The sequence below is a fragment of the Crocodylus siamensis genome, chromosome 7 (genome assembly GCF_052110815.1).
Source record: "Crocodylus siamensis isolate JL-2025a chromosome 7, ASM5211081v1, whole genome shotgun sequence".
NCBI classification, from domain to species: Eukaryota; Metazoa; Chordata; order Crocodylia; family Crocodylidae; genus Crocodylus; species Crocodylus siamensis.
In genome coordinates this window covers 72469629-72488084 of record NC_143401.1, presented here as the reverse complement: position 1 = coordinate 72488084, position 18456 = coordinate 72469629, and the positions used below count along the sequence as shown (strand labels likewise).

The 18456-nt window shown below is 45.9% G+C and overlaps 1 protein-coding gene across 2 annotated transcripts in view; it reads left to right on the top strand.

Annotated features, from left to right (window-relative positions):
* The first annotated feature begins 10932 nt into the window (after window positions 1-10932).
* Window positions 10933-18456, top strand: part of LRRC27 (leucine rich repeat containing 27) — an 84972-nt gene continuing 77448 nt past the window's right edge. For both annotated transcript variants that reach the window (XM_090057985.1, XM_090057986.1), the window contains exon 1: window positions 10933-12751. The gene's annotated coding sequence lies outside the window, so the exon portion shown is untranslated. The remainder of the gene's footprint in view (window positions 12752-18456) is intronic.

Here is an 18456-nt window from a genome sequence, read left to right as displayed (position 1 = left end):
AATCACTGACTTATTGAACCATTTGGAGTTCAATACTTGCGAGAGAGGAAACACTGGGAGAGGTCAGAAGGGTCACTTCTTATGCTTCTATCAATCCTTAACTCCAGGCCATTTTCTCTTGAGACTTCCAAATTTTTTCTACCTAAATTATTGCATTTGAAGCATATAGGAATTCCAGGTGTTGGAACGTACTCATTTTTTGGCCCAATCTCTTCTGATACTCCATAAGCCTATCAGATGAGGCTCCCCAGGGGTCTGTCCTGGGTCCAGTATTGTTCAATATCTTCATTAATGATTTGGATGATGGGACTAAATTCATGCTTAGCAGATTTGTGGATGACACTAAATTGGAGTTGCAGACACTCTGGAAGGTAAGGCTAGGATCCATAATGGCCTGGATACACTGTAAAAATGATCTGCAGTCAACCAGATGAGATTCAACAAGGTCAAATGCAAAATCTTGTATTTAGGATAAAGCAATTACATGCACTCATTCAGACCGGGAATGGCTTGCTAGGCTGCAGCACTGCAGATAAAGATCTGGAGGGTTATAGTAGATCATAAGCTGAATATGAATGAAGAGTATGTTCTTGGTGCAGAAAAAGCCAACAGCATCCTGGGTTGTATTAACAGGATTGTCACTTAGAAGTCAAGGGAAGTGATTGTTTCACGCTATTCAGCCCTGGTAAGACCTCACCTAGATTACTGTGTCCAGTTTTGGGCCCCACATTTCAAAGATGTGGACAAACTGGAAAGAGTACACCACAGGGCAACAAAATTATTATTGGTGTGGGCAGAAAGCCTTATGAGGAAGGCTGAAAGAATTAGAATTATTTAGTCTGGAGAACAGAAGAGTAAGGTAGGATTTGATAAGTCTCAAACATCTGAAGGGAGATTACAGAGAGGATAGAGAAGTTTTTCTGTGTGGCCATAGGAGTCAGGACTAGAGACAATGGCCTCAAGCTTCAGCAGGTTGGAGAATAGTAGGAACTTTGGGTATCTATACACATGCTCTGGGGTGGGAGGGGGGAGTTTTAATTAGAGCAACTCCTGGACAGGTGCTCTAATTAAAATGCCTCAGTGTCACATGTATTCAGCATCCCACATTTCAAAATGGCCATGGGGGTGCTATAACTAAGGTTTGTTCACTGAGTTTTAGTTAAAGTGCCCCCACCACCATTTTGAAACATGGACTGCTGAATACATGTGATGCTTCATCAGGCTGGGGCACATGTATAGGCACCCTTTCTGACTATAAGGATGGTCAGCATTGGAACAGGCTACCTAGAGAAATTGTAGAATCTCCATCTTTGGAAATGTTCAAAAGCAGGTTAGGTAGATACGTATTGGTGACTGGTGCCTCCTTAGTCTGTGGGGGCACCTGCAGAAGCCACCAGCAGTGCCAGCAATGGGGACAGAGCTGGTGAGCATCCACAGACACCACTGTTGGTGGCAAGGACAGCCCTGTCAGGGAGGCACATGTCCCCCCGTGTCCCCTCTATGCGTTGCCTATGGCTGGGGTAGTTTAGTCAAAGAATCCTGCCTTAAGCAGGGGGCTAGACTACATGACCTCATGAGGTCTGTTTCAGCCCTATTTGCCTATGAACCTGAGAGTTTGGTCTCAGATCACTATTCCGACCCATCCAAGGAGCTTCTTGACAACTTAGCAGTTGACAGTATAGCGGTACATAGGCATGGTCTCAACAAATACCTTGTATTTGGGCATCTCATAAATTATCTACAGTTTCAGAAAGAAAAGTTTGTGACATAATACACTTGCATCTTTTCTGACACTTCATCATAACAAGCCTGTTGGCCTATCCTTCCCACATGTGCACGTCCATCCTGAGAGCCACTTCTTCTTACTTTTGATTTCAAAAGGACCTTGAGGTTTCACTAGAACCAAACCTAAAAATCCACTCAATTTCTTTTGACACTAAGTCTCTGGGCAGTTCTGTTTATCAGGAAGACCATGTCTAAATGGTTGTCTAATTACATTTCACATATGCCATGTCAAGGCTCACTAAATTCTAGACAACACTGCCATTGCAGCCTGCCTCAGGGAGGTTTCCAACCCTGACAGCTGCAAAGCAACTCTGTATTCCTCTGTGCATATTCACAAAACATTGATGTTTGGATTTATCCTATAGGAGAGAAATCCCATGTTTGAATTCTGTGCTTGAGCACTTGTTTCAAAAGTAGTGGAGGCCAAACCCTCCCAGATTATCCCTCTGGGATAGCCCTAATTCATTGAAGATATATATTTTTATTTGCTGTCTTCTTCTGTAGACTTTGCTGTTTTTAGTTTTTGACTGCACTTCAAATGCACTGGGTTCCTTCTGGACACTTGAGCTGGAATAGTCCTTGTTCACAATTTAAAGGAGGACAGATAAGTAGATAAAATATTTTTACCTAAAAGATATATTTCAAAAGCAGTTGAGTTATCTGCACAAAACAGAATGAGTTGTAGAAGGAAATATTGTCCATACTGGCTGCCTTTGCTGGTAAAGTCGGTGGCATTGATTTACTGAAAATAAAACAAAACTAGAAAGGAAGATTTTTATTGCTATTATCCTACTTCCCTCTTCTCATTTACATAATAATTGTCTAGATATCTATCATATGAGAAAAGGCAATGTTGCGATAGGACTGTGCTTCATGAAGGATTTAAATATTACTCCAAAGACACAACCGGCTAACTAGAATAATGATTTGAACAATCAGCATTGAAAGTTATGGTATAATTTTTGTAATTATTAAGCATTGTAGTTCACTATTAAATTACAAAGCATTCTAGATGTGCCTTACCTTTTTGAAAATTCACTTGAAAAATGTTTATTAAACTATAAAAAGATAAAGCTACAACCCTTGGGACTCTAAAGTGTTTGACAAGATTTTTGTTTTTATTAGATGGAACCTGTCAAGTAATTTAGCTTCCAGAACTGTTTTCTGGGTTTCTTTAATGGTTCAGTAATAGGGAACCTGTACATAATGTTATACGTTTTAATGTTATGTAACAAAATTAATATAAATGTTTAAGGGTTCATCAATATATCGGTTGGCTATCTGATCAGCACCGATAAAAGGAGAAATTACATTATTGGCTATTGGCTTTTTTTGGTCATTGTAGCCAATAATTACAGCTGCACGGCCAGAGCACCCTGGGGAGCACAGTCCAGCCCCCATTCCCCAACGCTGGCACAAGCCTGCAGCAGTCGAAGGTCCCAGCAAGTAGTGGGAGAGAGATGGGGTGCCAGGGTGTGGTCACTGAGTGCCACACTCAGCAACAAAGAGTCCATTACCGGTTTCTGCTGCTGTTGCTGCTGCCACTGCCATAACAACACCGTGCATGCGCACAGAGGGGGCTGAACACCGGAGCTGCCACGGAGACGTTGGGCTGCACACAGATGAGGTAAGGCGCTGCACAAGGGACATTCTGCTCTGCCAGGTACCGGGAGCCTTTGCAAAAGTGGCTTTTCCCCTGCGGCCGTGGGAGCTTGGCTGCACAGGGCCCACCGGTGCTGAGGCGGTGGCGTGCTCTGGGGCTCCCAACATGCCCAGTGCTGCAGTCCACATGAGGGTCTGCCCTGCCCACCAGCATGGCAGCATGGGCTGCACAGGGAGCAGGGCTGCAGATATGAGCTATGGGCAAGGGACATGCATGGGAATAAGGCGGTCACCACCTTCCTCATAAAGAGCCAGAGCAGACAGGAGGCGTGTGTGTGTGTGTGTGTGTGTGTGTGTTATAAATGCAAAAACAAACAAAAAATGTTTATTTATGTCAGTAGTTTAAAATGCCTGGTATTATTACTAAATATCGGTTATCAGATTGGCCAATATGAATGGTTAATCATCAGCTATTGATATCGGCCAAGAAAATCTATATCAGTGCACCCCTATAAATGTTTACCTTTTGCTTAAATTAAAGCAGTTATGTTTCACTACAACATTACTCTGTGTAGAATTTCCCTTGCATATGTTTTAGTTCTCTTGCTTCTTTTTTCTTTTATTATAAAGTGTTTATAATTAGGATTTAGTCAAACAACTAGTCTAGAAAGTACATTTAAGTAAAAAGGATTTTAAAATATTAGCGCTCACACCATACTTGTGTTCTTACAATAGTCACCAATAGCCTAATTAGCAGCTTGTATCAATATGTAAATGAGATGTAGAAAGGTATTCAAATTATTGTGCATGGACTCTTCATCTTATTCAATCCAGATAAGGAGAACTTTTTTATGGAGGTTTCCATTGCTGTGACACCATAAATGTGAGAATTTGAGCCACTTGTAGTCAAGGTTTTCACTCACCTGTCCTTCTGACATTTGACTTTTTCCTCCATATCAAGGTGGCTGCAAGGGCAAGACATTTCCATTCATAATATGCTGTCTGCTGTTCAGGAAATACAAGCAAATCATATATTCTCCTCAGAGATAACAAGCTTGACATTTGGGATACTCCTGGAACTGATACAAGGACCAAAAGATTTATACACTTTTCCAAATCTCTCTCCCACATAGCAATAATATATACAGCTATCAATATTCTCCATCATTCTCCTTTTATCAAATAAGTAGTTCTTGGGTGCATCTACACATGAAATTAAGGCTCTGGAGCTGTTTGAACTGGAGTAAACTGCTCCCAGGCTCAGCGTCTACACAGGTGCTGTGGCAGAGCAAACCCAGGCTGGCATGGAAGACAGTTGTCCATGACATTTAACAAAGTTTCTTCTAACGCATAATATAACAATATCCCCTATCCTGTGGGATAAAAAAGGCATGTGTTCATGGAATGAAGGACTATGCCATAATATATATGCAGAAGTGGGCTTAATAAGATTGTGCAGGTAATTTTTATTTCTGTATTCCCTAACTTTTGAGCGATGGACTTTACAAACAACCATAATAATGAATTTTTAACATGCCTGTATGCAACTTCCTATGTTTAAAAAAACAAACAAAAAACTAGATATTTTGGCACAATATAAACACATGGGTCATTTGGGTTTACAGCCTTTAAATACACTGCACAGATTCTTGCTACTTGAGATAACAGAGCAGCTGCAGGTGGCTGTTTTCTATCTGGTTGTCATTCTCTATAGGAACCAGCACTAGAAGAGAATGAAATACTTTGCCAGGGGTGTTCACAGACATGTTCTGATAGCAGAGCACTGGTGAGACTGAGGAATATTGGATTTCTTTCCAAGATCTGAAAGAATATCTTTCTGGATAAATTCTTCTGTCTGTGCCTGACTCATTTTGGCCCATTCCCTCTCATTTATCCTGGTCCCAGTCCTGTCTCTGTCTAATTTCTGGTTCCTTGTCCTGGTTCAGTTCTATTTACATAGATCCTGTCTCCATGTCTCTGGCTTATCATCACAGTCCAAATCTCTTTGTATAACCATGACTCAAAGGCAACCCCTGCCCAATTTCCAGTCCCTGCCTCCAGGCACATAGACACTAGAGCATTTAAAAGAAAAGATCACCAGAATGTTTTTACTGCACATTAGAAATATACCCAGATTTGATGTAAAGATTTTAAATATGTTTTCCAATGGTAAATCCCTCAAAAACCACACACAAAACAGACAAATAACGCTACCCCCTCCCACCAAAAAAAAAAATTCCAGTCTGAATTTGTGGGTTGCAGCTTGTAGCCATGTTGGTCTAAAGACATAGGCAGACGAGGTTCTTTGGGTAGATACGATGTCTTTCGTTAGATGTGATATCTTTTATTAGTCTGAATTTGTGGAGCTCTGTCTTACAGCTACTGCCCTTGCTAGTTTAAAAACCCTGTACCCCAAGAAATCTTTTGCTATCTCATCATCACCATCATTGGCAATCCCTCACAGTTGAAGATAATTGTCTTCCATGATTGTCTTAGCTGTGTGCCCACGACCCCAGGAGGAGGGGAGTTCAGGATGAGTGGTTGCTCCTCAAGGGAGCAATCCTCAATGTACAAGCAAATTCTATTCCATCTCGGAGGAAAGGCAGCAAGAGGGCACAGCAGCCCCCCTGGCTCTCCAGGGACCTAGCAGACATCCTGAGACTAAAAAGAAAGGCCTACAAAGGATGAAGGATGGGATTCACCTGCAAGGAGGAATATTCTGTACTGATTCAGTCCTGCAGGGAGCAAATCAGGAAAGCCAAGGCAGCAACTGAACTCCAACTAGCTTCAAGCATCAAGGACAATAAAAAGTCCTTTTTCAGATATGTGAGGACCTGGAGGATAAGCAAGGGCAACATTGGACCCCAGCCGAACCAGATGGAACAGCTGACAACTAACGCCCAGGAAAAAGCCAACCTATTAAATGGGTACTTTTGCGTCAGTCTTTCATCAATCCGATGGGACGCCCATGCCCACCACGGGACAGGGAGGTCCAGGTGAGGGAGATTCCCTGCCCTCCATTAATGCTGACCTCATGAAGGAACACCTTGAGAGGCTGGATATCATCAAGTCAGCCGGCCCTGACAATCTACACCCCAAGGGTACTCAAGGAGCTGGCGAGCATCATAGCCCAACCTCTGGCACGGATCTTTGAAAACTCCTGGCGCTCTGGCATAGTGCCTGAAGACTGGAAGAAGCCCAATGTGCTGCCGATCTCCAAGAAAGGGAGGAAAGTGGATCCGGCTAACTACAGGCCCATTAGCCTGACTTCTATCCTGGGGAAGATCTTAGAAAAGTTTATTAAAGAGGCCATCCTTAATAGACTGGCTCATGCCAACATCCTGAGAGATAGCCAGCACGGGTTTGTTGTGGGTAGGTCTTGCTTGACCAATCTCATTTCGTACTATGACCAGGTGACCTATCACCTGGACAAGGGAGAAGAGATTGATGTCATATATCTTGACTTCAAAAAAGCTTTCCTTCTGGTATCCCATGATCCCCTCTTGGCAAAACCGGCCAGTTGTGGTCTTGGGTCCACCACGATCCGCTGGCTGGGAAATTGGCTCCATGGTTGGACCCAGAGAGTGGTAATTGACAGAAGTCAATCATCATAGTACCCTGTGACCAGTGGGGTCCCCCAAGGCACTGTCCTTGGACCCATATTGTTCAACATCTTCATTAATGATGTGGACATTGGAGTCAGAAGCGGACTGGCCAAGTTCGCCAATGACACCAAACTCTGGGGCAAAGCATCCACACCTGAACACAGGCGGGCGTTCCAGGCTGACCTGGACAGGCTCAGCAAATGGGCAGATGAGAACCTGATGGTGTTTAACACCAAAAAATCCAAGGTTCTTCACCTTGGGAGGAAAAACCTGCATCATCCTTATAGGCTCAGCAGCGCTATGCTGGCTAGCACTACGGAAAAAAGAGACTTGGGGGTCATCATTGACCACAAGATGAACATGAGCCTGCAATGTGATGCTGCGGCTAGTAAAGCGAGCAAAACGCTGGCTTGCATCCATAGATGCTTCTCAAGCAAATCCCGGGATTTCATTCTCCCCTTGTACTTGGCCTTGGTGAGGCCACACCTGGAGTACTGTGTCCAGTTTTGGGCTCCATAATTCAAAAAGGATGTGGAGAAGCTTGAGAGAGTCCAGAGGAGAGCCATGCGCATGATCAGAGGTCAGGAAAACAGACCTTACAATGATAGGCTGAGAGCCATGAGGCTCTTTAGCCTGGAAAAGCACAGGCTTAGGGGTGATCTGATGGCCACCTATAAGTTTATCAGGGATGACCACCAGTACCTGGGGGAACGTTTGTTCACCAGAGCGCCCCAAGGAATGATGAGGTTGAATGGTTATAAACTACTGCAAGACCGTTTCAGGCTGGGCATAAGGAAGAATTTCTTTGCTGTCCGAGCTCCCAAGTGTCATGGCTGAATTCTACCTGTCAGTTAGAGTGCCGATGCCAGCAAAGCGAAAGATCATAATAACTTAGTAAGATTGCAGGCCATAAAGACCTCTCAGCACTAGTGGCCTTTATTTCCTTGCTGAGAGAAGCATTGCATTTGGAGTTTGTTAAAAGTTTGTTCTCCATATTTGGAGGCTTGTTGTCTGCAATGATAAGAATTGCAGGTGCCAATCACATGATTGAGCTTTTGAACCCGCTGAGGGCAGCAAAGCAGGCCAGATGAATAATGTATCTAGGTCAAATGAATAGGTATCTAGGTCAGATGAATATGTATCTAGGTCACTGGTGTAGGAATGTAATTGGCAGTCAGTAAATATTCACAATTGGCATGAAGTGATTGGTCACTGCTGACTATAAATAAGAACAGATTCCCACCATTATGCACACCAAGGAGACACAGTCAGCTGATTGGCCACCTGCAGACATCTTCTCCCCGCCAACTGATCTTCATTTTGGCGTACTTCATTCCTCACCGGTTCGTCTGTTCTTCTCGTCAAAGAGCTCTCGGAAGTTTGCTGATTGAAAGTGCATTATAGTTTCTCCCTGTGTATGAGCTGTTGACCAGTTCTGGGACTATTGAGTCGGGCAGCCACACCTAGCCTTCGGGTTAGAAAGCAAGGGCTCGACTCAGGAACCCCGTGAACCAACAGACCCCTTTAGATCGTTCTGTTTATGCACTGTAACTGAACAAGCCAGCTTTCCTGCCTACGCTGCAACCATCAGTAGCGTAAGTACAATAAACCTTTCTTGTAACCAATACGCTTCAAGCCACCTGACTCCTACTCCCCGCTAATCCCCGCCTGTCCGGTCATCGATCCCTTCTGCGCCAAGCCAGTCGTGCCGACCCAGGCTCGCAGGTCAAGGGTACACCGGTGATCGAGGTGCAACACCAAGGTCTGGAACAGCCTGCCATTGGAGGTGGTTCAAGCACCTACATTGAACACCTTCAAGAGTAAATTGGATGCTTATCTTGCTGGGATCTTATGACTTCAGCTGACTTCCTGCCCTTTGGACAGGGGTCTGGACTCGAAAACAGAGGCCCAGCAGGGCGTTTCTTCTTCTCTCGCCTCCCACACCCACGGCCAGGAGCTGGGCTAATCACCCAGCCATGCTCCCTCCTTAGCCAGCAGGCCAGCTGAGGAGGGAGTGGGGGGGAAACGCCCCCAGCACCCAGCTCCAGACCCCCAGCCTGCCAGCAGAGGACGAGGCATGGCTGGGTGATTGGCTTGGCTCCTGGCTTGGAGTGGGGGAGTAAAGCCCCCACTGCGAGCTTTCCTGAAGCTGGCAGCTGGGGCAATCATCTGGCCATGCCCCCTCCTCAGCCAGCAGGCTGGCTGAAGGGAAACCAGCAGTGGAGGCTTTACTCCCCTCACCTTAGTTAGGAGCCAGGGGATCATCTGACCATGCCCCCTCCTTGGCTGGTGGGTGAGCTGAGGAGGGAGTGAGAGGGAGAAATGGTCCCCCTCCACCTGGGCTCTGGACCCCCAGCCTGGTTCAGGTGGGGGAGCCCAAAGTTGGGGGCTTTACTCCCCCCACCAGAGCAGGAAGCTGGGGCAATCACCTGGTCATGTCCCCTCCCTGGATGGCGGGCAGGCTGAGGAGAGAGTTGGGGGGGAAATGCCCCTCCCAGCTCTGGACCTCCAGCCAGGCTGTGCCCAGCATGAAGGGAAACCTGCAGTGGAAGCTTTACTCACCTCACCCCAACTGGGAGCCAGGCTGATTCTTGGCTGGCTGGCTTCCAGCTACCAGGGATGGAAAAGCTCCCCCCACTCCACTTACAGCTAGAGGTGGGGCTGCCTTTCTTTGTTACAGCAGAGAGCACAGTCTAGGGCTCAGCATCCTGGGATGCTGGAGGACTGTGAATTAGTTGAATCAGGAGGGGATCTGGGACAGAAGTTCCATAAACTGGGTTGACCTAAATTAGTTAAACCTGCTACTACATTCAACCAGGTTTATTTTAAATCCATTTCAGCCATTTTGAGAGTAGTTTAAGTGTGCTGAACTTCTGTTCTGTTCAGCCAGTTCCTGATCACTTAAACTGGTTTATGTCTAACTTCTGTCCGTAGCCTTTAAGGATTTCCTTATTGCAGAAAATGTCCAAAGTTACACTTCTCATTCCAACCTAAATTATTTATTTATTTTGGAACTTTGAATTTTCCCATGGAACAGAAAATCTAATTTGTGAACAGCTCAATTCTGAAATAATTCAGATTATATGTGATAGTTTTTGAGGTCTGAAGCCTCTACCTGTTAGGTTGCTTAAAATTTATAAAGCTAAGCAGATATGTAAGTCTTTGCAGGATCAAAACCCTAAGCTAATACAACATATCTAAGAGACTGGTTGGCTTAGTCCCAAGCTCTTGCTTGTTACACAACCCAGTGCACAGGTGTCAGCAGGGAATTAGCAGTTTGCTTACTTGTAAATAATAAGGCCTCTGCACTTTATCAGTTTATGTGATATAATTAATTGCTGCTACAATCAGGAATTGTATCCCAAAAGAGATCTCACACATTGTGTATCTGACATTTGTGCAAATGAATTTGGCTTATGTGCTTTTATAAAAGGTAAACAATCAATATACTGTACTTGTTTAAGGAGGTGTCTTCTGAAGAAATCTTTTTAAAAATAGTTTTGTTTCTAGATCCAGCTAGATAAACACAAGACTGGGCGACAAAAATGTATGTACATAGTATTGTCAATTTCATTTTCCAGCTTTCAAGCATTATGGGTAGTACAAATCAAATTACTGGTCAAATTACAGGGCACAGAATTGTCCGCCTGCACTTCTAGAATTAAATTATGTTTGTTATTTTGGATTTTTTCTTCTCTGTATCCTAATGGATTTCTATCAATCTCTGCAAATCTTTTTTTAAAAATATATTTATTTCAGATTGACATAAAGCCCCACTTATGTTTTGTATCATTATTCACTTCGGTTTTATAGATGAATTGTAGGATGCCGCTATTTAAAAACAGGTCTAATTGTATCACAACAACAGGGAGCAACAAAAAATTGAGTAGTTTTATAAACAGTGAATACAACATAGGAAAAAGTGAAACAGCACGATTTTTATGGGTTTAGCACAGCACAACTTTTTTAACAGAAAGAGGTGATGAATACTTTTTAAGCCAAATCAAATTTACAAAATAGGATGGATACTGGAGAGACTGATATGAAAAAAATCTACCATCATTACATTTCTAATTCTGAAAACAACTAAGCAGGTGCTTAATTTTAACTATGCAAATAGTTCAATTTATGTTAACCAAACTGAATATGTGAGTAAAATTAAGGTGAGTCCTAAAATGTCTGCAGCATGATCACCCATATCACTATTGTTTACCATAATGTATGAAACTTCATTGAGTGATGATTTGCATGCAACTCCTACTGTTTATTTGTAAATATTATTAAAGTGAAAAAAAATTATTGCAGTAGCAATTTTGTGGTGATAATATAACATCCTTCCATCTCACTTTTCACTGGCTTCTTCAGGCGACTGAGACCATTTGTAAATTTATTATGAAGAAAACTAAATTGTTTGCGACTAGCAGCTTTTGAAGGAAAAATATAGTTTTCCACCAGCACAAACTTTCACTTTCCAGACCATGAAATGGTTCATGCTTCTGTGGAATCCACAGAATTCATCAGTGAGAATCAGAGGCATCCCACAACAGTTTGTGCTTAAGCCATCCATTTGAAATATCATAATTAGGATAATTAGCAGGTTCACAGTAAAAGGCAGCAAGCAGCATTAGAAAAGGAAGGAAGAAAGAAGAGAATTAAACTGAAAATCTCAGCTTAATGAGAAACAGTCAGAAAAACTTAGTTGTACACCTTGCTGGGGTCGTTTGACTCCAGTATTCTTTCCTGCCATGGCAGGGGGTTGGTCTAGATGATCTGCTCAGGTCCCTTCTGACCTTAGAAACTATCAAACTTGTTCGGTGTCATCTTCACCTTTCTTCACTTATTTAACTGGTTCCTTTTTTATATCTGGAAAATACTGGCATGAAAGTTCTTTCAGTTTTAGCCATGGACATTTACACTGGCGATGCATAGTGGGTGCACGTGGGTGAGATCTCCCGTGGGCCCCCTGGAAGCGCCAGCTGCAACAGTGGAAGTGCGCGTCTGGTTTCGCCGCTGGCTCCGTGATTGGCCGCGGGCCCCCCTGGCAATCTGGTGCCCCCCAGACTCGGGAGGCTCCTGTCGCCCATGAACGTTTAGGAAGTTTCCTTTTCTGCTAATGGGAGCAACTGTTTTCCAGACACTGTTTGAAGAATCAAGCTGAGGGGTTCCTTTTAACTGGCCCGGTGCTAAGAATCTCCCCTTCCAGCCCAAAGGTCGCAGTGATCACCCCTCCTGAAGCAAAAGGGAGCAACCAAATAGGCCGGAGTGGCAAATAGGTTGGAGTCAGCAGCCCTCTCGGTTCAGGGGTCTCCACCGCCCTTACAGAGGAATGAGCCGGGTGTCGTTTAAAGACTTTTGCCGAGGCCTGGCAAACTCCGCGCGGTTCTCATGCAGTCACCTCTACGCAGAGGGGTTTGCCTCGGGCAGACGGCAGCTTTCCTTCCTTGCCCTGCCTCCACTAGTCCCCTTTCCTTTCTAGCTGCTCAACACGCTCGTAAAAAAAACAGCAAAGCTTCGGTGCGGCTCCCCCCAGTCAGAGGCGGCGAGGGGCGCGGGCCCGACGGCGGTTGGAGGAGGAGGAGGGGGCGGGAAGCGCTGGGGCGGCGCGGCTCTGCCTGGGGCCGCGCTCGCGGCCGCTCTGCTGTCGCTATGGAGACCCCGGCAGGTGCTGCCGGCCCGTTTGTTGCACCCAGGGCCCGACACAAAGAGCCGAGCGGGCAGCGGCCGGCGCAGCTGCGGCACACCGGCGGGGGCGGCAGCAGGTAAGAGCCGCGCGCGGGAGCCCGGCCACGTGCGGGCCGAGGAGCCCGGCAGTGGCTGGGCCTCCCTCGTCGGTGCTCCGGCTTGTAAAGCCTCTCGGGCCTGTTGCTCTCACTTGTCCACTGGGGGCAGGGAGGGAGTAGCTGTGCGCTGGCCCCTCGCTTGCAACTGTCGTTCTGGGCTTGATTGGCGGCTGCCCCCCCCCCCCCCCCCGGCGCGGGAGGCGGCCCAGGTGAGAGCAGGTGACGCTGCAAACAACAGTGCGAATGATAAGTGATGTAAAGTAATAAACGCCTCAGGAACTTAGGTATGAATATTTAAAATTGGTACCAAGCAGCAAAATGACTTACAGTAACCTAAACCAGGAGTATTAAAGATACAGCCCATAGGCCACATCTGGACTGTGGAGCCCTAGCATTTGGCAGGTGGTGCTGCCTGCGGGTCTCCAGCAAGTGAACTGGATGCAGCCAGTGCCAGCCGTAGCCCCGCATGTGGCATGGAGAGCCCAACAGATATGGACTGCATGTGACAGGGCCAGTTGGGGTGTGTGCTGCATGTGGCATCCACACTGCCCCAGGCCTTGCTCACTGAATCTGGGGCTAGTCCAGATTGGCCCACAGACGAGCTACCCATGCCGGATACAGCAGACAGGGCCGGTGTGGCATGGGTATCACATGAAGTACGTGCCCCAGCCCAGCCCTGTGTGACATGCCCTGTCAGACTGGAGATTGCATGATGCTGGATCTTAGGCTGGTCTGGATCAGGCCCATAGACGGGCCCTGAGTGCCAGATCCAGTGCATAGAGCCAGCCTGGTGCAGCTGCTGCATGCTCTGGACTGTTTGTACTCTCCGTCCATAAAACAAATAGATATCCACCACAATAAAGCAGCACAAATTATTACTACCCCTTGTTGGCACCACTTATGTGACATGACAAAGTGTATAGATATCTATTTGCTCTCACTCTGTTTCCACCCTTTGAGACCTACTGAGGAAAACTGCTACATAAGAAATGGTTGTATGTAAGAATTTGTTATGATGATTCCTGTTTTATAGATGAGGTAACATAATCAGAGAAATCAAATATCCATCCATTTTGTGGTGTACTTATGTAATTATTGTACATATTCATTTGCCATATTCTATACTCCTTAGATATAATGGGGAGACCAAAGCATTCGAAGATTTTTAACAGCCATGTAGTAGCTGGAACAAGTCAAAAGAAAGAAGAAAAAATGTTGGTAAAGGGAGGCAGAAGTTGGAGGGAATAGAGAGAGGAACCTGGGAAAGAAATACCATATATTTAATATGCTTTGCTAGCCATTGTTGAAAAGAGAGTACTATATACAACTTTGAAGACATATTTTTTAGAAGGGGTATGACAGAGAAAATGTCTGGGGAAAACAAAACTATTCCAAGCATGCAGAGTGGTGTAGAAGACAGTAGGATAATCAGTTAGTTACCTGAAATGTTTATCTGCTAGTGCATGAAGCATGGGGAATAAGCAGAAAGAATTAGGTGTCCTAGTACAATTGAGGAATGTTGATGTTTTGGGGATTAAAGAGATGTGGTGGGATAGTTCCTGGGAGTACTATCGTAGATGGGTTTAGGAAGGAAAAGTAGGAGACAAAACAAGGAGGTGTTACCCTATATATAAAGAAAATGTACATGTGTTCTGAGGTACAGTATGAAGTGGGAGATAGACCTGTTGAATGCCAGTTGGGTAAAAGTCAGAGGAGAGCAGCAGGTGGGATGTCACCATGGGTGTCTGCTATAGGCCACCAAAGCAGAAGGAGGAAGTGGAACTCTGAACAACTAATAGACGTTTCTTTATCACAGAACCTGATTCTCATGGGTGACTTGAATTACTGCAACATCTGCTGGGAGGGCAACACAGGAATGCACAGGCAGTCCAGCAAATTCTTGGAGTGTGTTGGGGATAATTTGGTGGTATAGATAGTGGAGAAGCCAACTAAAGGGGAAAGCTCTTGGTGACTTGCTGCTCAGAATCAAGGAAGAATTGGATGAGAAGGTGAAGGTGGGAGGTAACTTGGGTAACAGCGGGAGCATCTACATAGATTCATAGACACTAGGGCTGGAAGGGGCCTTGGAAGATCATCGCGTCCAGCCCACCACCCCAGGGGCAGAAAGTCAACAGGGATCATAGGAACCCAGCAAGATAAACATCCAAATGTTTCTTGAAGGCGTTCGAAGTAATTGCTTGAACCACCTCCAATGGCAGTCTATTCCAAACCTTGGGGGCTTGGACAGTAAAGAAGTTCTTCCTTATGTCCAGCCTGAAACAGTCATGGAGGAGTTTGTGACCATTCGACCTCGTCATCCCTTGGGGCGCTCTGGTGAACAGATGTTCCCCCAGATCCTGGTGTTCACCCCTGATAAACTTATAGGTGGCCATCTGATCACCCCTGAGCCTGCACTTTTCCAGGCTGAAGCGTCCCATGACTCTCAGCCTCTCACGGTCTGTTTTCCTGACCTTTGATCATGTGCATGGCTCTCCTCTGCACCCTCTCAAGCTTCTCTACATCCTTTTTGAATTGCGGCTTAACCAAGGCCAAGTACAATGGGAAAATGACATCCTGAGATCTGCTTGAGAAGCATCTATGGATGCAAGCCAGCGTTTTGGTCGTTTTACTAGCTACAGCATCACATTGAAGTCTCATGTTCATCTTGTGGTCAATGATGACCCCCAAGTCCCTTTCATCCGTAGTGCTAGCCAGCGTAGCACTGCCGAGCCTATAAGGGTCCTGCAGGTTTTTCCTTCCGAGGTGGAGAACCTTGCATTTTTTGGTGTTAAACACCATCAGGTTCTCATCTGCCCATTTCATGAGCCTGTCAAGGTCTGCCTGTATCACCGTCCTGTCCTCAGGTGTGAATGCTTTACCCTAGGGTTTGGTGTCATCAGCAAACTTGGCCAATCCACTTCTGACACCAATGTCTACATCATTAATAAAGATGTTAAATAGTGTAGGCCCTAGGACAGAGCTTTGAAGAACCCCACTGGTCACAGCGTACCACAACGATTGATTTCTGTCAGCCACCACCGTCTGGGTCTACCTCGGAGCCAGTTCCCCAGCCAGTGGATCATGGTGAGGTGAAGGCCGCAGTTAGCCAGTTTTCCTAGAGGTGATCATGGGATACCAGGTCGAAGGCTTTTTTGAAGTCAAGATATACAACATCGATCTCTTCTCCCTCATCCAGGTGATAGGTCACCTGGTCGTAAAAGGAAATAAGATTGGTCAAGCAAGACATACCCACAACAAACCTGTGCTGGCTATCCCTCAGGATTAGAGCTAAGTACTGCATAGTAAGCATCACTGTCTACACATGCTGACCCTTACTGCACAGTAATTTCCTTTACTTGGCAGTTAATTTGCTGCCTCCAAATGCAAGTAGGAAATTAACTGATAAGTGATTACTGAACAATACAGCACTTGTAGACGACTGACCAGGAGAAGATTTGCTCCTGGGCAGCAGGGGGTAGGAGATAGCTCCCTGCCATGAGAGTTGCCTGTTGCTAGAGCGGGCGCTGCTGCCAGAGTCCAGGCAGGGACAATGTCCCCCTACCCCAGCAGCAGGGAGCTCCCAACCCCTGCTCCTCAATTGTGGAGTAGAGGCTGGGAGCTCCCTGCATGGAGAGAGTTCCCAGCCCAGCCTGGAGCTGGCTAGGACCTACCCCTGACTGGAATAGTTTTGGCCAGCCCTGAGCTGCATGAGGACATCTGCACTTGCAGCCTGAAGGTGTCTGGGGACTGTCCCATTTTTGGTAGTCCCCAGCCAGCTCCGGGCTGCATGTAAAGACTTTCCATAGAGCCTGGGACTAGCCAGGAGCTGTCCTGATCAGGGGAAGGTCCCAGCCCTGCAGATTTTTCCCAGCCCTGTGGCCCAGTTGGGCAGTTGAGGCACGGGTCTTGGAAAAAGCTGCAGGGGAGGGGCAGGTCCCAGCTCCCTCCTCCTTACTGCTAGCTGCCCTACTGACAGATTGGAGCAAGGGGGCTGGGAGCTGCCCCTTCCCCCATGCCCCCTCGCCCCCAGCTCTTTCAAATTCCCCTGCCCCTGATCTGGGACTGGGAGCCCCTTGCTGCCAGGGTAAAGGGACATAGTCCTTGCCTGGGCTCCACCACTGGAGCTCACCCTGGTCACAAGCTGGCAGAGGGTAGGTTTAGGTTAGATATCAGGAGGCGCTACTTCACGGTCAGGGCGGCTAGGGTATGGAACCAACTTCCAAGAGAAGTGGTGCAGGCTCCTACCCTGGGGGTTTTTAAGAGGAGGTTAGATGAACACCTTGCTGGGGTCGTTTGACTCCAGTACTCTTTCCTGCCATGGCAGGGGGTCGAACTAGATGATCTGCTCAGGTCCCTTCCGACCCTAGAAACTATGAAACTATGAAACATAGCTCCTGGGGGCAGGGAGCAATCTCCAAGCCCCTGACTGGAGGCAGCTTGAGCTGTCTCCTGACCCCATGCTCCCTGCCAGCCCCTGGCACCCAGGGGAGCCTAGAGCTCTCCCTGGCTGCTGCAGGGGGCCACTGCAGGGCCGGAAGGGGTGGGAGCAGACTGCTGCCAGGAGCAGCAAATCTGCTCCTGAATCTCCGCACATGTAGATCCCTGCCCAGGGTGGTTTTACTCTAAAGTCATTTACTCTAGAGTAAACCTACCCTGAAGCATTTGTGCGTGTAGATGCACCTAGTTATGAAGAGTTCAAGATCCTAAGGAGAGGAAGGAAGAAGAGCAGCAAGGGTAAAAATCTGATTAAAAAAAATTAAATCTGATGCTTCATTTTTTAATTTAAATTGTAATTAAGTTTTTTCTTTTTAAAAATAAACCTGCTTAAAATAAAATTTGAATTTGATGCAGTGTTGGCTAAGGTATGAATAATACTTGGGTTTTCTTTTCAAACTGTATAAATCTAAGCTATTAAAATAATTTAAATAACATAATACGTTGAGTCAGTGAGCCTCTGCTAAAAACTCTGAATTTAAAGACTGGTTTTCTTCTATAGAGGATTGAGTGGGGAAAACATCTACCTTTTGAGATCACACTTTAAAAATATGGCACAATATTTCATGTATTAGTGGCTTTACCGTGCGAGAGATGTGGGGTCTACACTCCTGAATGAAAAAGATTAGAAAAGTCATCACAGGTGTTGGAACCTGGCCTCAGACTCCACCAGACACCATCCTGTGCACCCATTGGTCAGGGCTGTCCACCTGGATGATATCAGACTCCTGTTTTAGTCTCTTTACCTGAGCTCTGATTAGCTCAGTCTCAAATTATGAATATCTATGATTCTGTGTCCATACTGGAGTTAATCATTTAGGGTGCATATACATGTGTTCCAACATGTTCTGATTTGAACATGTTGGAGCAGACTTGATTAATTGAGTGTGTTGGAGCGTTTTAATTAGAATGCCGTCCGGTGTGCTGCAGTGTCTCATGTATTCAGCATCCTGTGTCTCAAAATGGTGGTAGGGGCATGTTAAAGTGCCCCCACCACCATATTGATATGCAGAATGCTGAATACATGAGATATTGTGGCTTTTTAAAAGGCCACACCTCCACCCTGGAGCCCATGTAGAGGTACCCCTAATGAATAAGAAGTGTGTGTGTGTCTGTGTGTGTGTGTGTGTGTGTGTAAAATCTAGTTTGTGTACCTAGGAAACGCATGCACCAAATCTCTGAAAAAATTG